The following is a 14080-nucleotide window of genomic DNA, read 5'->3' on the forward strand; positions in this document are numbered from 1 at the left end:
CACTATCCACGTGCCATCTTGAATTCATAAGGCAGGGAGTGCAGGCTGCATTTGCTGATTGCGATTATGCTATAGCAGGACCTGGTGGAATTAGTTATGTTGGAAAGGTGTTTGAAAGGCCTGTTATTACTTGCCTATTTAGAAAGGGCTTGATTTATAACTTGCTAATAAGTCATATCCAGGTTGTCCTGGAGCTTTTATCCAGTACTTTTATAGTGCTTATATTCATTGGTGTAACTAGATAATTTTTGAGGTTTACTTGCCGGGGCATACGGTTTCATGGTTAATTAGGAGCCTGGATTATTGGCCCTCACGCCACTTAGCAGATGAATAATTTGTGGCTACTGAGAAATAATAAAATCTCTTTAGGCCTTTGTAATTTTTTTAAATGATAAATAAATCATCTGCCTCTGTACTATGTCTTCATTCGGCAGAATGCTTGAGGAGTTTTGCTGCTTATAAAGGAAGGGTCCTTCACTGGAATGATAGCACAAAAGAAAGATGTCACTGCAGATTCTAAATCTGTGTGCTGACTACTCATCGGGGAAGACCTCGTGCTTTCCTCACGTTTCCATTCTCCTCCTCATTTGGGGTCCAACAGACAAAGCACCCATAGAAGAGAGACACAGGCACAGTGGGCCAAGCCCCACCCGGGGTGACTGGCAGGGCTCACAGCTAGAATTGACAAGATTTTTAAAAACACGTGTTTTGTTTTTCACAAATTGTCTCATTGTTGATAAGTACTTTGAAAATTTAAATCACACTCATTTTTTACGACACTTTTCAGCAAGTATTCACTATATAAAGTCTTCTTAGACTACCCGAGACCCCTTTGAAGCCCAAGGCTCATGTCCTTGGGTAATTCCCCATCGACAATCTCTAATTACCAGTGAGCATCAGTCCCAGGTGCTCTAAGGAATCCAACTCGAAAGCAAGGAAATGCATCCCTTTTGCTAACTGAAGTCCTAGATTTGCCTTCTCAAAATCAGCAGGAAATAGTTTGCCAGCTCCAGCTGGAGTGATAGGATGTGATATAAGAGGTAATGGGAAAGAAGTTCTGTTCTAATATTAAATACCTTTTTGTCTTCCCCACCCCCTCCCAGATGGTATTGTTTAAAATAACAGTAATAATAACAAAATAACAGCAGTGAAGAGAGCTAGCATTTCTTCAACCTTGGTTATGTGTCAGATACTCTGCTAAGCACATTACCACTTCAGTGCACCCTCTAATTCTTAGGGCAACCCACAAGCAAGGTGCCATCAGTGTATTCGCCCCTGTCTTAGAGATGAGTCTGGAATGGCTAAGATATTTAACTGCAGGGTCAAGCATTGTACACTGTTTTCGCTTGCTTTTCAAACGTATTTATGCATTCTTTGAGGAAAGGTTTAGTGAATACCTACTGTATCCCAGGCCCTGTTTTAGTCTCTGTGAACTCCGGAGAAGGATGGGATGAACTCGACAAATTCCTTTGTTTTGCAAGAAGAAAGGTTGCTTCTGAGCAAACGAGGGAATGCTAAATTCATTTACTAGCTTCCTGCTTCTGCCCGCAGGGACAGTAATAAGAACCCCATTTTGCAGGTGGCTGTCTGTCGTAGTCACCTTTTCAACTGGGTGGGGAGAATGACATCTGGAGAATGTGAACTCTTCTGACTCCAGGCTTTTTGCAAAGATTGAAGGGGGAGGTCTGGCCTGAGAAAAATGATGGGGGAATTTCCAGGTCTGAGAAAACTCACTAATGAACTTGGAATCCTGGTATCTCCATTGGAAAGGGCCTCAGAGTCTTTGAGTCTAGCCCGTAGACCACATTTCTATTCAGTGCTAGACCCTCCTCTCAATACATGGTCAGAGCACCTCCGCTTGCGTACTTTCAGGGCTAAGGAGCTCTCCACCCACAATGCAGTCCATCTGACGCTAAAGGTTGTTCCTCATGATACTGAGCCAGCAGTCTGCCTCCATATAACTTCCACTCCTTGGTCTCAGCTCTCTCTGATGTCATGCCAAATAAATATAGTTCCTTTTTTTTATAAAAATGTCCTTAAGTGTCTGAAATCAGTGATCTTGTCCCCTCTAAGACTTTTTTTTCTTGCTCCTTCAGCCTTCCACATGTGTTATGATTCCTAAACCCTTCCTTCTCTTAGCTGGAGCAGGAGACACTGGAAATGAGTGGGCTGGGCCCATTCAAGGCTCACTGGGAAGAGCTATTAATAGACACTACTTAAGTGATAAGAGGTTGTGAAGGAGAACGAGGGCGTCTCTTTTGGCCATTAGGACATGGACAAAGCATCTTTAGAGTCCCAGAGGTTTCTGAGGTCAGGGCTCATCTGGCTGGTATTTGAGCCCCTAACTAGTGCTTAGGACTCTGGGAAGAGTCTTTAGAGGGCCAGGCTGCAGAATCTGATGTAGTACTAGGGAAGCAAATCTAATGGCTCTAGAACGTACTTGCTCCTGGCGTTTTATACAGCCATCTCTGGGGAGAATTTTATTTACAAGGAGGAAGAAGATGGGTGCAATTAAAGCTTATGGATTCTTTGGTGCTCTAAACTCTCTTAGAAACAACAACTACCAGAAATCCCAGCTCGTTCATCCTCATAAATTCCCCCGCATCTTTCGTAAAGAACTGAAATTGAGAAAAGACCATCGATGGCCCCCTAACAGTGCCTCCTCCCCCTGATAATACCATGATGCCCAACCTGCTCCCTCTTTTACCCATTCTAAGAGTAATGGTAAGTTTTTTAAATAGTGTTTTAATGATAAAACCAAAAGACCTAAATGTAGGCCATGTAGGCTACACCATTACCAGTAACAGAAACTGTGTTTTATCTATATATGTATTATCTATATTATTATCTATATATGTATTATCTATATATGATGGTAAATTATTTTGCTGTTTGCCTCACTGGTATCTTCAGAGGAATTTGTCTTTGTGTGGTACATGACGCTTGGTTACAACCCGCCCTGTAGATTCAAAGTCATGTTAATATAATGATGCAAGTGTTATTTTATCATGATTTCTTCTGCTTCACAGAATGCCTCCCCTTGTTTGTTACTTAACTGTATCAATCAGTACACTTTGCCACCAGCTTTGATGATGATACATTCTTTACCATACCTGGATAGTAGACTGAATAGCATTCTCTCTGTGCTGCTGGTCGGACAACTGATGCTGAGAAATGTCCAGTGATTCATGGTGGGTTTTGTGGCTCTGAATAACAGAGCCCAAGTAATATGCCAGTCTTCTCCCCAGTGCTGTTCACCTTGCAGAATTCTTCAGAACATGAGCTAGCTGAAATGGAGTGCAAAAACTAAATTCACATAGGCACAGTTGAATTTCAGACCAATGAAAAATACTGATGACATTAATGAGATGTATCCATTGAACAATTAAAATGAAAATAAAACTTAATTATTATGTCTTAAACAAAATCAGAAAAAGGCAAATTTATACATCTTTGAAAATCTACCAAGGTTAAGTTTTCCAAAGATAATGGTTTTCGTGGCATGTGAGCTATTCTGGGGCAGAGTAAGCACTCAGTCTTACTCAATTCTATACATCTACAGTGTTTTCCTTCCTTTCTTATCTAATCAGTCTCTAGGAGTCTGCTAAGAGTAAGGTACACAAACTGCTTTTATTAAAGAAAAATTTTGGTGGTCAAAAGATTAATATCGTAGGGATGGAAAAACAGGCCTGTTACCGAGGTTTGGTGACTGCTAAGCCAAAGCCACAGATCTGGCTAACCTCAAACTGGTCTCTTAATTCGAGAGTAATATTTAAGGAGAGCTCATCTAATTCTTTGGAGGTTTAAGATAAGCTCTTGTTGACTGGAGTCAGTAATCTATGTTTGCGGGGCAGGGGGTTGGTAACTGGAAATATTCTTTTCACTTTTATGTGAGGCGTGTTAGTCTTGGCTCTAAAGGAACATTTCATATCCAAGATTCTCAAGGAACTCTTCTGAGATTAATTCATTTTGGAAAAACATAACTTCTTTGCTTCAATTCCACAGAGATTTAAATGAGTATTGGCGGGAGACGTTTCTTTTCCAAGGAAGGTGTAATACACTAGAGGCTGAGCTCTTACACAGCTCAGAGGTGGTAATCCTCCTAATGGGCACTCCTCCACTTCATTTTGAAAGAGAAGAATGTTAAAAACTACACTTTATGTTCAGAGCACAAATTTTAAATATTGACATCATATATACCTAAGAGAGGTATCTGAGCAATGGCTGGCCTAGTGCCTTCATCTGACCATCCACCACCCATTCCTCCATCCACCATCTGCCCCTCCCTCCCTTCCTCCATGCATCCATCCATCTACCATCCACCATCCATCCACCATCCATCCATCATCCGTCCATCTACCATCCACCATCCATCCACCATCCATCCATCATCCATCCATCTACCATCCACCATCCATCCACCATCCATCCATCATCCGTCCATCTACCATCCACCATCCATCCACCATCCATCCATCATCCATCCATCTACCATCCATCATCCATCCACCATCCATCCATCATCCGTCCATCTACCATCCACCATCCATCCATCATCCATCCATCTACCATCCACCATCCATCCACCATCCATCCATCATCCGTCCATCTACCATCCACTATCCATCCACCATCCATCCATCATCCATCCATCTACCATCCATCATCCATCCACCATCCGTCCATCATCCGTCCATCTACCATCCACCATCCATCCATCTGCCATCCATGATCTATCCTCCATCCCCCATCTATTTCTTCATGCACTGTGGTGTAATGATTAGTGCATGCATTCTGAAGTCAGTCTGCACTGAATCCCAGTCCTCTTACTTACCAGTTATATCACCTTGGGCAAGTTATTTAAATTCTCTATGTCCTAGTTTTCTCATCTGTAAAATGACGATCATGAGAGCATGTACCTCACAATATTACTGTGAAGGTTAAGGAAGTTAAAGTAAGTTAATATAAGCAGAGTACTTAGAGCAGTGCCTGGCACATCACTAGCACTGTTCTAATAGTTGTTATTGTTATTAGTTATATTATTGATGAAAGAACTCAGGCCCTGAAGAGATGAGTAACCGATCTATAGGTACGGAATAAATACATCAAGAGTTAGAGAATCCACTTATTTGATTTTTTTTTCTTTTCCAGAGAGTGGAAGGGAAGAGCCAGGGAAGAGGTATCATTAGAGGAAGGGAGTTTGAGATCATTTTCAGAAGACTAAATTATTTTGGTTTAATTTTGGCATGAGAGCTCAGTTCTGGGAGGGTTTTGTTTTCTTTTTTATTGTTGTGGTTGGTTTTGTTTTGTTTTAATTGCTAATTATTTCCAAATCTCCAAAAGAAAGTCAAGAAGACTCATTTAGTTATTTACTTATTGCTCTGATCAACTAGACCAGAAAACCCTCATGGGCAAGAATTGTGTTTTTTTCCTGTCTGACACCTCAGTGCTATAACCCCAACATCCTGGGTCTTTGGGGTGCCTGAGAAGCAGGGGGAGGTGAAAATGTTTGCAAAGAAACAGCCCAGAGACTGGGGGAAAGGGATATCCACTGAGAAAATTTCTTGGAGTAGGGACCAGGGAAGGTGTTAGGTCAGTCTCCAGGTAGCCCAGAAGAGCACTGGGCACCCATTAGGCACCTGTCTCTCTGTCTCCAGGGGCCCTGCAGCCGGGACACACAGCTCAACCCTGACTGGAGGGTAGAATCGAGGATAGATTAGCAAGGGAGATGTGTGCCCCAGAGAAGTGTGCAAGGGAAGATGAAGCAAAAGGATCTGGAAGAGGTTGAGAAATCTTCTCCCTTAGTCAGCCCAATTCAATTTGAGTACCGGTATTTATTGAGCACCTAGAATGGACAAAACACTAGGCTGGGAATATTGAAGCATCTTGACCTGTGTGTGCATTTCAGGAGAGATGATGCTTCTGGAGGAGGATCTAGCCCACTTGCACAGCTCCCTCAGCTCCTCTCTGTGGAGGTCTGGCAGCTGCTACTTCCTGTCAGCAACTCAGCCCTTCTCAGAAGGCATCAACCCCACCTCAGACTGTCTGACTTTTAAAGTTTGCACTTAATCAGCAACACGAGAGAGCTGAGATCCATGTATAAAGGCAGGAATTGTCATGTTGACCCAGGGTGGCTAACCATCCCAGTTTGCCTGGAATTGTCTTGGCTTTAACACCAAAAGCCCTTAGTCCCAGGCCAATGGGATAGTTGGTCACACTATTTCTACTTAGTGTTGGCAAATACTCGGCACGAACAGTATGGGAAGAGCTGCCTGAATAATATACACAGTTTGTTCACTTAAGCCTATTGAACTTGACTTAGGTTTATTTAGCTTATTATTTTTGAATTTTTTTAGCTTGTTTATTATTTATTTAAACAGCAGAGAGATGTGTGGGTGAATTGTACAGCACTGGTCCCTGTGGAATTACTTTTACTGAGATTCCCTTTGTTTTTTGCTTCTTTTTAAAAAAATATATATTTTTAAAGATTTGTTTATTTTAGAGAGAGAGCAAGCATGCATGGGAGGGACAGAGGGAGAGGGAGAAAGAAATTAAAGCAGATTCCACGCTGGGCACAGAGCCTGACACGGGGCTCAGTCTCATGACCAGAGATCATGACCTGAGCCAACCAAAACCAAAATCCAGCTGAGCCACCCAGGCACCCTGAAATTCCCTTTGTCAAGACACTCTGGGTGCATTGCCAGGTGGCTGTATGAAGTAGCCTGGGACGCTCACTGTATTATTTCCTGTACAGATATCACTGAGGCTTAATTCTATCCATTGTACAGTGTGCCCCCCCCCCCCGAGAGCCCCTGGGGGGACTTCAGGAATGGGGACATTCACGCCCTGGGTGCTGGGAAGGTGGGTCCTCTTTGTGGCTGTCCTATAGTAAGTTGAGACTCCCAGGCATATGGCTTGAATTCCCAATTCATCCTATTTTCATTTTGCCCCATTTTCACCCTTTATTTTTGTCTTGCACCATATGTGTTTTGTGTACGTTATTTAGATACATACATAGAATGGAATTAAGTCATGTTTCTGGTCATGCATTACTTGAACCACTTGGCCTGATGGGGCTATAATACATCATCTTGTTTGCCTGTGGTAAGTGCCCTGAGGTTCCCTTTCGTAATAGTAGGTGGCTGACTTCACAACCGTCTACATGGCCTCTTGGAAAGGGCACAAAGGGAAGCCTTCCTCTGTGGCTGCTCTTTGGAGGAGTCTCTCTTATAGCCCTTCCATGTAGATGGTTGGAAGTTATTTAAGAGAAGCAGCAAGAAGACCGCACCAGGAGCCTTCTACTGGGGGCTGAAGTGAAAGATTAATGTCCAGAGTACAGTGGGATAACGTTGTGAACAAACCAAAGCTTTAGTCCACCACTTATTCTTATAATCCATAGGGGAGAGTGATTCAGAGGGGAAGTGAGGTGTGTAGATAGAGGTTTGGGTCTCAAACAAGGTAGGTCCCACACCCTGCCCTCTCTGGGCTAAGACCTAAGGAAGGGAATAAAAGGTCTTTCTTGGAGAAGTCAGATGGTGGAGAAATCAGGTGGTAGAGAGATCCTAGGTCTCACTTCTCCTGTGCCCCGCTCTGGGGAGGTAACTAGATCCCCTAATAGAAATGGCTGCTCGGGTCTAGAATCATATGAAGAGCCTCCCAGGATCCCATGGCCATCTGTCCCCAAGCAGATCACCGGAGTAGCTGAAAGAGAGCGGGCCTCAGGGGTAGTAGTTGCCCGTGTGGACTGAGGCGTGAGACCACAGCAGATCTCTGAGGATGCCAGTGTGGGCTGACGACGACCCCAGGACCCCCTCCCCCAGCACCTTGACCATACAGAAGACAGCCCTCCCTGCTCACAAGCAAAGGAGGTGACCCTGAATTGCCAGAGATGCATTTTCCTCCAAATGAGGGCTTAAAATAGACGTTAAATTCAGTTTTAGAAAAATAGTAATACATTTCCCTCCCATCTGAGCTCGCTTGGGTATTACAGTGATGATAATGGTGGCTCATGTAGTGTTGATGTGTCGTTCCCTAACCCATGAGATCCCTACGATGCAGGTACCACTAAATTCCCATTGGAGGAAATCGAGGCACAGAGATGTTAAGTAACTTGCTTGAGGTCACGTAGGAGGAGATGGGATTTGAACCTGAGTAATCTTAATGACCCTTAGCAATATTCTTCATGTTTACAAACCAGTTGGTGAGAAAGTCTTTCCTTATCTCAAGCTAAGACTTCTTGTGGGAGTTTAGACCATTTCTTCTTGTTTGGTTCTTAATAGAAAGAGCTGCTAGCCACTCATATGATCCGTATCTTTTCTCCATTTCCTCCTTTTCTGCCCAAATGACCTCAATTGCCTTTGCCTCTCCTCAAGGCTGTTGCGATTTCATGATGTCTGATTTGCCCACTGCTTGAGTGTCTGGGCCTGAACTGGAACAGAGGTCAGTATGTGATGAGTGCTCTAGGATGACTGTATCTTCATGATTGCCCAAGTCAGTGCACTCTGGTGTTGAATTTAGCCATTTCTTTCAATAAGAAATAGTTCACTCTCATGATCTCCTGTGGTCCCAGGTCTGAGTCTGCCATGCTTTTGTAAAGAAGTCCCAACAATCTTTCTCTACATCTTCTGGGAAATAAGCTATGTACATCGCCAGTTGCCAGGCCTGTTTTCTGTCTATCTAAATTATGGTGGCAGAGGAGATAAAAATACAAAGACAAAAAAGTCATTTTTCTCCCCCCAAAACACCAAAATTCTTTGAGCCTTTCATTCCCTTCTGCTTTTTTGCCGATAACAATGAATAATGGTTTCTGCTGCTGCTTTTATTGGCTTAGCATTTGGGGTCATAAGAATGTAAATGTTTCCCTAAGGATAAATACATTTGGGGGATTAACCAGACTGTTTCTTTTATTTTTTAAAATTTTTGTTATAAAAGGAAGAAAGAATCTGCTGAACTAAACTCAGTTATGATCCCAAACAGAAAACAGAGAGCAGAGACCACCATTCATTCGAGCAGGAGCTCCTGGGATTTGGGTGGGTCAACTCTGGGGGTTCCATTTTAGTTGGCATGGTTTTAAAGAGTTCTATTCTAAATCCAGTGGCTGTCATATTTGAACTTATTCATATTTGGGGTCAGGTCACGTCATTAATAAAACTGATTTTGTTCACTATTTTATTCCTTTAACTGACCATTACTATTCTCTTTTCATGCCAACTTCTCAATGTGAGGTGGCTTTAGCAAATGGCTATTGCCTTTTCCTCATCATGCATTCCCCCCCCTCAAGTCCCCTATAATGTGTGATTTGTCCTCACACCTTTATTGAAACCATGCTCTTAGAAATCAGCAGAAATTTCTTTAAGGTGAAATGGAAAAAACTCGTGTTCTTTTTTGTTGCTCTACCTGAGATCTTTGGCACTTGTCCTCTCCTTCACACCTCAGTTCTTGGCCTCTTTGATACCTTATGACCATTTATTCTCTCAGTAGGTGTCCATCCTCTGGAGCATTCTCCAAGGCTTAATTTCTGTCTCTAGACTTAATTTTCTCTATATGAATCTTGGCTTGTAGGCTCCTGTCTTTAGCTGTTGATGTTATTTATGTAATTCCCAGGTCCACATCTCCCACAACTTTCTCTCTCTGAGATCCCAGCTGGTATCTCCATCACCTGCTGAACAATTTCATTTGTTAATTTGCTTTACCCTGGCATCAGAAACACAGCAGACCACCTGCCAAAATCATATTCTTACCTCTGAGTTCACTCCTCTTCCTGAGTTTTCTCCCAGTGGCACTATCAGTTCACCTCTGAATGACGCGCACTGGAAAATTCATGGTCATCTCTGACTTCTTTCCCCAGACTTTGAGTTCCAAGGGGAGCAGAAGTAATGTTCACCTTTTCCACCATCTCACTGGACCCTGGCCTAGTTCTTGGCTCATAGGGGGAACTTAATACATACTTGCTGAATGATTGATGAATTTTCTCTTTTATTACTTGTATTCTCTCACTCATCAACCTAATTAATCCATCACACAGCCTACATATATGTGTTTGTGGAGGCTGTGTAGAGTGCTTATTGGTTTTGGGAGCTCTTGTGTTGGGCTGCCTGGGTTGGAATCTCCGCTAAGCTGCTCCCTAGCCAGGTGATCTTGAGAACGTTACTTAATCACTCTATGCTTTAGTTTTGGTCTGTCTATAAAGTGAGGGAAATAATAATTCCTACCTGGGTGTGTTGATGTGAAGATGAAATGAGAAAATCTCTATTAAATAGGTATAGTAAGTGTTCAGTAAACCTTTTGGTTGATGATGGTAGTGATGATAGTGATAATAGTGATGGTGGTAATGATAGTGGTGATGATGGTGATGGTGATAACGGCAGTGATGATGATGGTGGTGATGGTGATGATATTGATGGTGGTGATGGTGATGGTGATCATGTCAGTGATGGTGGTGATGGGCAGTGGTGATGATGACAGTGATGGTGATGGTGGTGATGGGCAGTGGTGATGATGACGGTGATGGTGATGGTGGTGATGATTATGATGATGATGGTGGTGATGGTGATGATATTGATGGTGGTGATGATGGTGATCATGTCAGTGATGGTGGTGATGGGCGGTGGTGATGATGACGGTGATGGTAATGGTGGTGATGATTATGATGATGATGATGGTGGTGATGGTGATGATATTGATGGTGGTGATGATGATGGTGATCATGTCAGTGATGGTGGTGATGGGCGGTGGTGATGATGACGGTGATGGTGGTGATGATTATGATGATGATGGTGGTGGTGATGGTGATGATATTGATGGTGGTGATGATGATGGTGATCATGTCAGTGATGGTGGTGATGGGCGGTGGTGATGATGACGGTGATGGTGATGTTGGTGATGACTATGATGATGATGGTGGTGGTGATGGTGATGATATTGATGGTGGTGATGATGATGGTGATCATGTCAGTGATGGTGGTGATGGGTGGTGGTGATGATGACAGTGATGGTGATGGTGGTGATGATTATGATGATGGTGGTGGTGGTGATGGTGATGATATTGATGGTGGTGATGATGATGGTGATCATGTCAGTGATGGTGGTGATGGGCGGTGGTGATGACAGTGATGGTGATGGTGGTGATGATTATGATGATGATGGTGGTGGTGATGGTGATGATATTGATGGTGGTGATGATGATGGTGATCATGTCAGTGATGGTGGTGATGGGCGGTGGTGATGATGACGGTGATGGTGATGTTGGTGATGACTATGATGATGATGATGGTGGTGATGGTGATGATATTGATGGTGGTGATGATGATGGTGATCATGTCAGTGATGGTGGTGATGGGCGGTGGTGATGATGACGGTGATGGTGATGGTGGTGATGATTATGATGATGGTGGTGGTGGTGATGGTGATGATATTGATGGTGGTGATGATGATGGGATCATGTCAGTGATGGTGGTGATGGGCGGTGGTGATGATGACAGTGATGGTGATGGTGGTGATGATTATGATGATGATGATGGTGGTGATGGTGATGATATTGATGGTGGTGATGATGATGGTGATCATGTCAGTGATGGTGGTGATGGGTGGTGGTGATGATGACGGTGATGGTGATGGTGGTGATGATTATGATGATGGTGGTGGTGGTGATGGTGATGATGAAAATGATGGCAGAGCATAGGCATGAGCAGGGTGTGGCGAGGTTTGGAAGCACGTAAGGTGCTACGAGAGTCATCATTTCAGGGTGAGGACAAGTGACAGCAGTGGAATGCCAAGGTCCAGTATGTGTGTTTAGGGCAGGAGATTGAGCACTCTAATGGGCATGAGGGACAGTGGGAGAAAAGGCAGACTGAAGTTGACCTGGCAGGAAAATGGACTCCAGCTGTGCTCAAGGCCCTGGAGTTTTCTTGGAGGGGTCTGAGAGACTCCATGGTCGGGGCAATAGGGACAGGGTGGGACGGCTAAAGGACTGGTGGCTAAAACATATGGGGGTCAGCTGCCTGGAGAGGGAGAATGTGCTAGGCTTGTGTGCAGAGTTGAGCAGAAATGCTCTGCTTTTGACATTTTACCTCTTGGTCATTAAGGTCACCTTGGAAGAAAAGGTCGTGCTGCTTTAAAAAAAATGTGAAAATCACTGGTATATGTCTTGAAGGCAAGCTGAGGAGTTCGAGCTTCATGTGGTGAATAGTAGGGAAGCTACGGGGTTGTGGATGAAAGAGCAGTAAGACTAAAACAATGCTTTTTCAAAACTCTTCTCAAATTCTTTGGTGGTGCGTCAAGTTGGCTGGAAAGGGAAACAAACACATTGTCCAGGCAGGAAGGGCCATTAGGACATTGATCTTTCTCCAAAATACCTGCTCTCTCTGTCCTCTGCTGAGCAGTGGACACCCAGTCTCTGGGATAGCGGTACAGACTAATATCCTGCCTGAACCATGGCAGCAGCCCTCTGCCTTCAGATGCTGGGCCAGCTCACCAAAACACCTGTCCCATCATTCCGTTCCATGTGCTACAGCCCCCAGCGGTTCTCCCTTAGTTGTGGGAGAAAACCCAAACTCCCTTGCTTGTCATACAGGACCCCACAACATGACTGACAAACTCTGCCTTTCTACTCCTATCTGCTACTAGTCACCCCTCTGCCCCAGCTGGCTACACTTTCTTACAGTACCCGCTACCCCTAAACATAGTGCGTATTTTCTCTTGTGCATTTCAGGCCGTGTCCTGGTCCTGGGATGCACCCCCAGATATACCCTACCCCCTACACGCACACACACCTGTACTTAGTATACTATCCTTGTAGACTTCACACAAATTCCACCAGCCTTTTTTGACCATGTTTGGTCATATCTGTCTCTACCCTATGACTGCCCAGAGGAGCCCTGCCTCTTAAGTACTTATTCTGGCAGTGATCAGTATTTTTTTTGCTTTCAAGTGTCACCTAACATCATGCCAGGCTCATTGCACACCAACAAACCAAAATAATTTAATCTAGCGGTAATGGGAACATCCTAGATTCCTTTATTCTCAAACAGGATTCCCATCTTAACCACCCTTCAGTGCCAGGTCCACCTTGTGAACTGCCCCCCTCCCCCGGCTCCCTCAGCACCTTGTTTTCCCAAGCCCGGCTTCTGACATCCTTTTGGATCACAGGGGTTTGTGCAGCTGCCTGTTCTCAGAAGTGGCTTGAGCCCAGCAAGCATTCCTTCTCAACTGGGACTTTTCATGAAATGTTGTCTTGACAAATGTCAGCCGGGGGGGGGGGGGGGGGGAGGGGGGGGGAGATTCACCGCACTATTTATTAAAGGAACAAAAGCCCTGTCTGACAGGCCTGAGGAACAGGCCTGACTCGCCCTGGGGGTAGTCAGCTGAGGAAGGCTGAGACCTTGCTGCTTGGGCCCCCTTGGCCTGCATTTCCAGTCAGAAGCCTTTGGAGAAAAGCTGCTGGCCAGGCAATGGATGTTCTTCCCCTCCCCACAGACAAGAGTGACAAGAACAATTTCACGACCCACAGGTGAGGCAGAGAAGAAGCATTTCCTTTTCCTCACTTGGCCCAGCTCCCCATTCCGAGCCCCAAGCAGTACCACTTCATGTATAAAAAGTTTTCTTTGCCCCACAAGTGCCAGTGTTCTGGAGAGAGACAGACTCTTTATAAACCTGTGTCACTGGCCTCCTCTTTCAAGACACAGGAACCGCGTCACAGATGGCTGTGTTGTCATGGGTGGGTCATCCCCAAGGACCTTTCTCAGCTGTGCTAGGTATAAGGCAGGCCAGGTGTTCGATGTGCCAGGTTGTGGTCCTCAAGGGGCTCCAAATTCAGGCGGTATGATGGGAGCTGCCAAAAAAAGAAAACGAAAAAAAGAAAAGAAATAAACAAAATAAAACAAAACAAAAGGAAGTGAAGTGTCCAGCTAGCTCTGGCTCAAGACCAGAGCAGTTCACAGAGGTCGGGGAGGGGGCCCATCGCTGTGGCCTGGCTTATCAGCCGAGAGTCCAGGACAAGGATAGGAAGGACTGGAGCTAGACCTTAAGAAATTAGCCTGATTATCAGCTGAGGGAGGTGAAGGGGAGGCTGGCTTCCCCCAGA

General features: G+C 44.5%; 1 long non-coding RNA gene across 1 annotated transcript in view; it reads left to right on the plus strand.

Moving 5' to 3' along the window:
* Nucleotides 1-14080, plus strand: part of LOC125282805 (uncharacterized) — a 73099-nt gene that overhangs the window by 20624 nt on the left and 38395 nt on the right. The gene's annotated exons all lie outside the window — the stretch shown is intronic.

The sequence above is a fragment of the Ursus arctos genome, unplaced genomic scaffold (genome assembly GCF_023065955.2).
Source record: "Ursus arctos isolate Adak ecotype North America unplaced genomic scaffold, UrsArc2.0 scaffold_30, whole genome shotgun sequence".
NCBI classification, from domain to species: Eukaryota; Metazoa; Chordata; class Mammalia; order Carnivora; family Ursidae; genus Ursus; species Ursus arctos.